Source organism: Dermacentor silvarum, chromosome 8 (assembly GCF_013339745.2).
Source record: "Dermacentor silvarum isolate Dsil-2018 chromosome 8, BIME_Dsil_1.4, whole genome shotgun sequence".
Taxonomy (NCBI): domain Eukaryota; kingdom Metazoa; phylum Arthropoda; class Arachnida; order Ixodida; family Ixodidae; genus Dermacentor; species Dermacentor silvarum.
The window spans coordinates 1,715,989-1,724,905 of NC_051161.1; positions in this window are offsets into that span (position 1 = coordinate 1,715,989).

The window sequence follows — 8,917 nt, forward strand, 5'->3', positions numbered from 1 at the left end:
ATATAATGACGTAATTTGGCTCCCCCTTGGCTTCGCGTATAAAAAGATTTTATTGCATATGATGCTGGTAAGAGTTCCGATCATTTATACCGCAGCCTTGTTTGGAAACCTAACTGTTATAAACCGACCTAGGTATCTTCCTTATGCAGATGCAACAATGCCATCGCTGCGATTCGGCCTTCTGTAGCCCGGTTAGCAAGCTCCCGATATACTACCGTGAAATCCGATTCTTGGCGATAACACATCCTTGTCCAAGAAGGCCAGTGCCATGGTTGGGGTTGCCACGTCATCCACAACTACATCGCAAGCGACATTTTTCGTTTTCAAATCATACACATTCTGCAAGCCCTTTTTCGAAATTGCCTCTTTTGTTGATTAATGTAGTAGCAGTTTGCGCCGAAAAACAATTCTACACCGTGTCCTTCACAGTACCAGTTCCTGATGCAACGTGCAGGCAGGAACATAATATGCGCCGCACGTCATAGGTGTTTCAGAAAACGTGACAAGCCTCCTCTTGGGACATGTTGAATGGCAGCGTCGACTCAAGGACGCGCGCCAAGCGAGGTCACTGGTCAACTTGAACGATTTCTACGCAACGAATGAAACACTTCGCCGGGTAACCGCACTCAGAATGTTCGCGACGTAATTGAGCCAGCGCGTAGCCCGGAGATTTTTTTTCAGGGGTGGGGTTGGGGAGCTAAAGCACTGCGATCGTCCTGACTGTGGTGCTTCGTTCTTTAAGCTCCCAGGCGTCGGAGAAGCGTTGAGACGCGAATGCCATAATAGCCGCACGTTCGAAGGATACGCGCCTTTGTTAATAGAGGCGACGTGCCAGGCACAAAAGGGAGCAGGCGCCGGCCGTTAAGAAATAGACAAAATTTGTGAGAGGGGAGGGGCGGAAGCCCGGTCACCCACCCCCACCTGATACGCCACTGCCCTGATCGTTCTGATTTAGAGCAAATTGCGGGATCGCCGTAAAATTTTTATTTAAAAGCCTCGCGACCAATTTCTGACAATGACTTGCACAGATTACTTCCGAGTGAGCATAACCGGAAATGTTCCATTCGTTCCATGAAATATCGTTGAGGCCTGCCCCATTGCCCGCCACGCGCGCCCTCGAGCTCGCACGACCCTCGCCTATGTCACTTGAGTGAGCAAGGCCATCGCAATTGTTCTGAACCCTATGAAGTCAATGTCCCACGTTTAGGCCCGCTAGTTGCAGCATGAACAGGCAGATGTGAAGATTCAGAAGATATGTTCCAAGCATTGTATACAGAACAGCCTGCGCGAATCGCGACTATCTTTACATCAGCGAAAGCAGTCTCTCTGAAAACCGCTTGAAGCAAGAAATTATGTCAAAGAGATGAATTAGAAATGAATCAGAATTGAAGAAACAATGTCGTTTACATTGCAGTTGCGGAGCACGTGGCAGCTGAATATGCCACCGACGAGAAAAGGCTTCTATCATTGCTAAAGAAACTGGATTGAAAAGAGTTTCCCGAATACCTTGCTATCCAGACTACAGAAACTGCAGAAAAAAAAACGCTGTATCGCAACGGTGGCAATATCCTGCCTGCAGACGCAGAATGCCGTCGTTTCGAGCAGTTTCGTGTTTTGATCAAGGCTTCCGTACGTCAAAATTCTTATTAGCACTTTTTGATCGGCGTCCTTTGTTTTTTTTTTTTTTTTCTTGTAACATGAACTCCAGAACCAAGAGGAAACATAAGGCCAGATGCAGCATTGAATTGAACTGATTATCCTAGCTGTTGCAAAGTATGCAAGTCAATGTGAGCAAAATTCTACGTATTAATCATTTCTTGTGGTTTAAATTAGGACTGATAGATTTGTCAATAACCAAGTGAAGAAGCATAAAAAAAATTCGGTCGAAACTAGCAGTTAATGAGGACACAAAAATGCATATGCCGCACATACAGGCCACACTTAGAATTTATTTATTTAAAGGGCGCAAACGATTTGACATTGCATCCGTGTGGTATTCTTAAGGCCAACATCTTGTTCTGTCATTACTGAGGCCTCAATGGCGTATTCACTTTCTTCTGTCATCCTCGCCTCAGTGGTAAGCTCAACCTACTTAGCGGTTGGTTCAGCTTACCGGTAACAACATACTCAATTAAAATGACAATTACATGACAAGCGCCATAGGCTAGTCATATCACTACTTCAAACCATTACGTTATTAAGCACCTGGAATAGCATGTCAGGCGAATAGCCAGGCTACCATCTCCAGCATTTCATTAAACAATGTTTCTCTCTCTCTCTCTATGTGACACAGAAAGCAGCTTAATAACGTAATGGTTTGAGGCATGTGATATGACTGGACCATTGCACTTGCCTAAGTGCTATCTGCCACATGCAATGTTTTTTTTTTTAATTTGGATCAGTTAAAAAAAAATAAAACCTTGTAGAATGAGAACATACGGTATGTTCTCATTCTACATGGTCCTTTTTATTTCAGCTGAACTAAATTTTAAGAACATGTGGCAGACAGCACAATTGTGCTGTCCAAATTGTTCTAAATTACTCGATGAGGTGGCCTATTACTTCTACGAAAAATCAAAACTTTTAATTGAACAATTGACAGTTACAATAAAGAACTTTTATTGATTACCTCACTGCACATATTTTAATCGTAGCTAGTGATTATGCCAGGCATATCGACTTGGAACAAATTCTGAGGATGGCAACGGTTTCGATATATGCAGTATCAAACTTGCAGTAAAAATGCACAGTTTTTAAACTTAATTTTTAAGAAAAGGCTGATTCATACATTGAAGCACACACTAACTGGAACGCCAATGCATTTCGGTGGACACATTCAAAATTATTATATCGAAACTAGCGTAGTCCTCAAATCTCGTTCTAAGTCGATATGCATTTCATACCCACTAACTACAATGCGTAGATTAAAATATGTGCTGCAAAGTAGTTAGTGTTTATTAGCGCAATTAAGTAAATTATTCGAAAAGCATATTGATTTCTCGTAACGTAATGGCCGCCTTATCGAGTAATTTTGATCAAGGGTTATAATTGTGCTATCTGCCACAGGCATTTTTTTTTTAATTGTTGCCGCTAAAAAAAAGACACCATGTATATGAACACATAATCCGCTCTGGAACAATAATGCGGCCTGACTTGTAAACTATATTTCCGCATGTCTATGGAACAATAGGAATAAGAAATGACCTTTTCAGCGGTGCAAATAATTAGTCTTGCGATAACAAAGGCCCATCGTTGTGCGCATCACAGGAAACCACTCTCTCATGCATCGGTCTGTTTACCAGCGCTTCAGCTTGCTTATACAACGCTGCAAGTGTCTAAGTTTGCTCAACGCTTGACGCTACGCGCGAGTAGATTATGAGTTGAGGTTATAACTTGCAGCACAAACGCCGATGCGAATTAATTTAAGCCACGCACAGTTACTGGGTTAAATTGATAGTGCGAAAGAAAATTATGCGCAAAACGGCGTGTTCCTGAGTCAGCATCCATGAGCAGGCACCCACAAAGTCGCAATATTTTAGAAGTGCCAACCAGCAATCAATAGATTCGAAACGTGGGTCACTGTAGCTCGACCGAATGCATATTACAAGTTACATTACCGTCACTAAACGGAAATCAAAATAATAAAACAGGTGGCCCACACGCAAACAGTACAGGCGCTCCCAGAATAATTCGGAACAACGAGCACGCAGCCGCTCGCCGGCGGAGCGCACCGGCGGATAAATGCACGCAAGGTGTGCGCATGCGCGGCCTCCCTAGCGAGCTAGTTTCGCTCCCTAGTGCATCTCGATTGGCGTTGTCTTGCACCAAATGGGTAGCGCTAGGTGCCCTTTAGCATTATGACAAGATGGGCTGGACGGACCAGGCCCTGTATCGTACTGCGCACCTCAATTCGATTCCTTGCGGCGTGTTCTCGTCATTATCTGCATTAATTCTGGGATACTACTTGAGGTTGAAGCGGCAAGCGCACAAGGTCATCCCTGCCTTCTTTTCAACCATGTCTGTCTGTTCTACGAAGTATTAGTTCCTTCTTAGTTATCTTTCCATCCATGGTACTACTAGCTCGGTAATAAGAGTTCAATTTGGACTATCACACGACCGCTCCCTTACAGGTGTGTCGGTGATCGCGGTAATAAAACAGTTCACGAAATTAAATAACGCGCCATGTTCGTCAAGTCCAATTTCATGCAGACGAAGTCACTGCATGAGTACTATAATCGTAATTGTTCGGGATTAATGCCCCAAAACCACGAAATTGAGCAATGCCGTAGTGAAGGGCTACGGAAATTTCGACCACCTGGGCTCATTGACGTGCACCTAAATCTAAGCACACGGCCCTCGGGCATGTTCGCCTCCATCAAAAAGATGCTATCTTAAGCTCTACACGACACCACAATCTTTGATTTGCGCATCACATTAGGACGTATGCGCATATTTGTGCACCAATCAATTACGGAATCTGGCTGTTTGGTAGCGAGTATTCTTACATTTTGATCCCATGTCTTTATTTGTTGGCGCAGACAGCTATTTTCTTTTGTTCGGCGGTAGACTACAACGCTAAGAAAGAGAGGCTGTGCGAGTGGAATGTAAAATAAACAGAATTAAATATCAGGAGGAACATTGGGTTTATTTTCCCATAAAAAACAAAAGAATCGAAAGAATCGATTGTTATTCTCAGCTTTAATATCGCGTGAATGCGCCGTCCACGCGAACTGCAGCTTGTAGCCGGCGTGGCATAGACTCGTAGAGCGCTTCTACGAAGTCCTTCTCACTAAGGCGCTTCCACTCTCGGGTTATGGCGAGCCAGAGCTCGTCAGCACTGGTACTTCCCAGATTCATGTGGGACAAACTTTCCTTCATTGCGCCCCACACATTCTCTATCGGATTCAAGTCTGCACCTTTCGGAGGCCAGTCAAGGACACAAACGGCACGCTCTTGAAGCAGATTTTGCACAGCTCTGGCGGTGTGCACCGGGCTCCGGTCATGCTGGAAGAAGTAGCAGCCATCTTTAAATGGCCCGTCCAGAGCGTATGGCACCAGGTGGTAGTCCAGAATTTCACAGTATAGGCGTCAGCTGTGAACGATGGGGACAGCCGGACTAGCGGACCGAGGCCCTCTTTGCTGATTGCTCCCCACACGTTGACAGCACAGCGGCCGCTACTGTAGGTCTCAGAAACATACCCGGGTTCGTACCTACACGATGAGAAAAAATAAATATTGGTCTGTCTAGATGAAACCCTTTTGCGCGCCGGAAGATTTGGTGTGGCAAAGATCAAAAAGAAAATAAAATACCTGCAGTTGTATGGTCTCCATACGCGGCGCTCTTGATCCCACCGCGACGTAAATGTCGATTCATCCGAGAATATCACTTGCGTCCATTCTTCTCTAGTCCAGTGCTCATATTCCCTGGAAAATTGGAGGCGTTGGGCTTTTTGTCGATCTGTCAGGTGTGGCTTTTGCGCCGCGACAAATCCACGAAGACCAGCTTCTCGCATGCGCCTTCTGATTGTCTCCTCACTGGCTTGCAGGTTCAGTGCTGCCTTAATCTGGCCGGCGCTCTGAAAAGGATCGGTGACTGCTGCAGCAACAATGAGAAGGTCGCATTCTTCCGACGTGTATCTGTGTCTTCCGGATCATGGTGCATCTGATAGTCGGCCGTCTTCATCCCTGTATGCCTGGATAATGCGGTTGACCGCGCTTAAAGACTTCCCTGTGAGGTGGCATATCTCGCACTGAGATTTCTCTTGTAACCAGAGCTCAGTTATTCTCCGCACATCGATCGGTACTCTTTTCGGCATGCTGCCTCGATAGGAAAAAGGTGAACTTCGTGTCACTGGCATGGTTCAAATATATTCGTATCTCTTTATCAATCTGGCCATCTATATGCTCACAGTTTCGTCAGATGAAACCACCGTCCTTTGCGAGCGTTAGTCACAGTCGCCTACCGGAAATAATCTGATCATATGATAAATAGGAAGCAAAGTAGCAAAAGAAAAAAGTCATCCAAGCACACGAACACGCACGCACGACGGCTTCTGCTCCAACGCGCGTGCATCCGCACACGCGGCTTGTCACAGACACCACCCACCCAGCGCCCCTTATCAAAACGCTAAGGGACACATAGGGCACCGTTTTGTAGCAACACAACGCGAATCTAGGTGCAATACGGAGCAACGTTTGCTTGCTAGGGAGACCGCGCACGCGCAGACCATGGTACTACTTTTCTGCGCGCATACTCCGCCGGCGCGCTGCTGCGTGTCCGGCGTTCCGAATTATTATGAGAGCGCCTGTACAATACGAGTTGAAACGTAACACATTGCAAGCAAGCGCAGTAACACGCAACAGCAAGCGCGCGATTTTACGCAAGAACAATGGGGATCAAGATTCCAGGCGGGAATATTTTTGAACGGCGCTACCGCGCCAGCCAGGAATTGAATAACAATAAACATGCCAAACAAGTTATGTCGGCTACGCAAGTTTGCCTGATCGCGTTCGTGATCGCCAACAATGCGGGAATGGTGGGCCACTATAAGAGGAAGCAGCGTTCTGTATCGCCAAACGAGCGACGCTAGTTGAAGCCCTAAAGTTTCGGCATGCCTACAGCAGCAGCTGTGATAAACCTGTCATGAGTATTTGACTCTCCTTAACGTTCAAAAATTATGGGGTTTTACGCGCCAGTACCACGATCTGCATTATGAGGCACGCCAAAGTGAGGAATTGCGGAATAATTTATACCACCTGGGAATCGTTAGCGTGCACCTAAATCTAAGTACACGGGTGTTTTAGCATTTCGCCCCCACTGTCCCGAACGCATTCCACGGACCATGGATGACTGCAATATAATAAGGAATTAAATTTGTCAGTGCAGCGCTATATCTCGCACGTTGTCAGGATCATCGAGGAAAACACGAAAACGCGTCATGAAAGTTATTCACAAATGGATATTCGCAAGCATTATTTGATCTGTGACAAACATGTATCAACGTTTAATTCAAGACAGCGGCAAGCTCACAGTATACTTTTCGAACGCATCGAGCAAACGTGGCATGCCCATACAAAGGGCATTTGGGGGTAACAATTCCCAGAAATAAGGCACTTTCGTGCGGTACTCACTTTTTTTGTCCGTATCGACGAGGCAGGATCCGCTTTCCGAGTCAAAGAAGCGACGCCGCGTACTCCGAGGGTCAGCAACGGTCCTTGGTTAACGCATCGTAGACACAAAATGGAGAGCACGCTCTGCTAGTTTTCAAAGAGAAAAATAGTTGCAGTGGCTTAGCTCGGCTATGCCAGGATATACGTAGCGTTAGCAAAGATTCAGCTGATTATTCTTAGCTTTCCTGGTTGTCTCCTACGCTCAACCGCTAATTGCCAGGCAACTACTTCGGGATCCGATGAGTCAAGCTTCTCCGTTCTTCTGCGCTGTTGAGCAGCATTTGCGCTCTCCTTCTCCATGGCTATACCACACTGGCAAACGCCAGTCAGAAGCGCAGCGGCTCCAGCGCAGTGTCAGACGGCGACTGCACAGCGAGCGAGCGCCGGCGCCAGTGCGTCATGGGTGTTCTGTGGTGCGTCTACCACGGCTACGACGTCACTCCTCTGGAATGCGCAGACCGGCGGCGGTGAGTCGCGCGCGGCGGCGGCGGAGTGAGCGAGAGGTGCCGGCTCCGGTGCGCAAGCCGTGTGACATCACTGATCCTTGCGCATGCGCAGCACGGCTCTTTATGTGCCGCGAGAAACGGGCTTGGCTAGGCCAGTGTAGCTAACGCTACAAAATAAGGACGAGAACCGACTTGCCCGAGCAACCGGCGCCGCTTCCCGCCGTGAAAGATGTGAAAGGGGAAAGATTCGAAGGGCAGGTCTTGAGAGAGAACGGCAAAGTGAGGTTGGAGGCGTCGAGAGAGAGTGGTTGTGAAGAGGCAACGGCGCTATGCAGCCAGGGCCGTCGGGCATGGGGGGAGGTAGAAAATTCCAATCTCATCCTCCTTCCATGTCTGCCAGTCACGGCGCCGTTAGCCTTTCGTTAGCATGGAGAAAGGAAACTCCGGAAACGCGCTCGTGTAGAGCGCGCGCACTGAAATGCGCAATGCTCGCAGCGTTAGCTCCGGATAGTTAGGAATGGTGAAATCGACATTCTCAGGAATCGCTACACCGATTTCGATGACGTTTTTTGCATTTAAAATAAAATGGAAAATCAAGTATGGGCTGGAAGCAGATGTTGATTTAATGTCGGCGCTGTCTTTCGAAAGAGTCTCGAAAATTCGAAAGTGTCAAGTTTAAAACTCTGCGACATAGCAATACTAAACGATATCGCAATTTTGTAATGCGCACCTAAGAACACGTCCAAAGCAGACAGAGTAGATTCAGTATACGCGGCTCTGAAAGATACCGCGAATTATCGAAGGTGTTTTATGTTGGGCAAAGCCCTTGTAAACGTTGTGAGAAGTGCACGTGGACTGTATACAAACTTCCTTCGAAAGCAAATTTGCCCGCCTTAAGCGCTCCAATCTAGGTAGACGCTGGCATAATACCCCCCCCCCCCCCCCCCCGCCATGCATCGGCTGTATATGGCTGCACTGAGCTGCTGGCCAACCGTGCGCAGTCCTGGTGACTGCAATATCGGTTTTGGTGCAGTGTTACGAGTTTGTTAAGTGCGCGCTTCTATTGTGAAAAATATTCCAAGTAAATATACAAAGCACGGTCATTCAAAACATTTCAAATATGTCGCAAATAAACGTTGCAGTATTAAAATTTCGGGCAAAGCTTACTACAATATGTGGTGCACTTCTAAAATCGCCGTGCGGTACGTGGTTGCAAATAATTGGGCAAAACGAACACGTCTAGATGAAATGCCATGATATGCTGCTCTCCCCCCAACGTGCACATCATTATTTATAGCGCC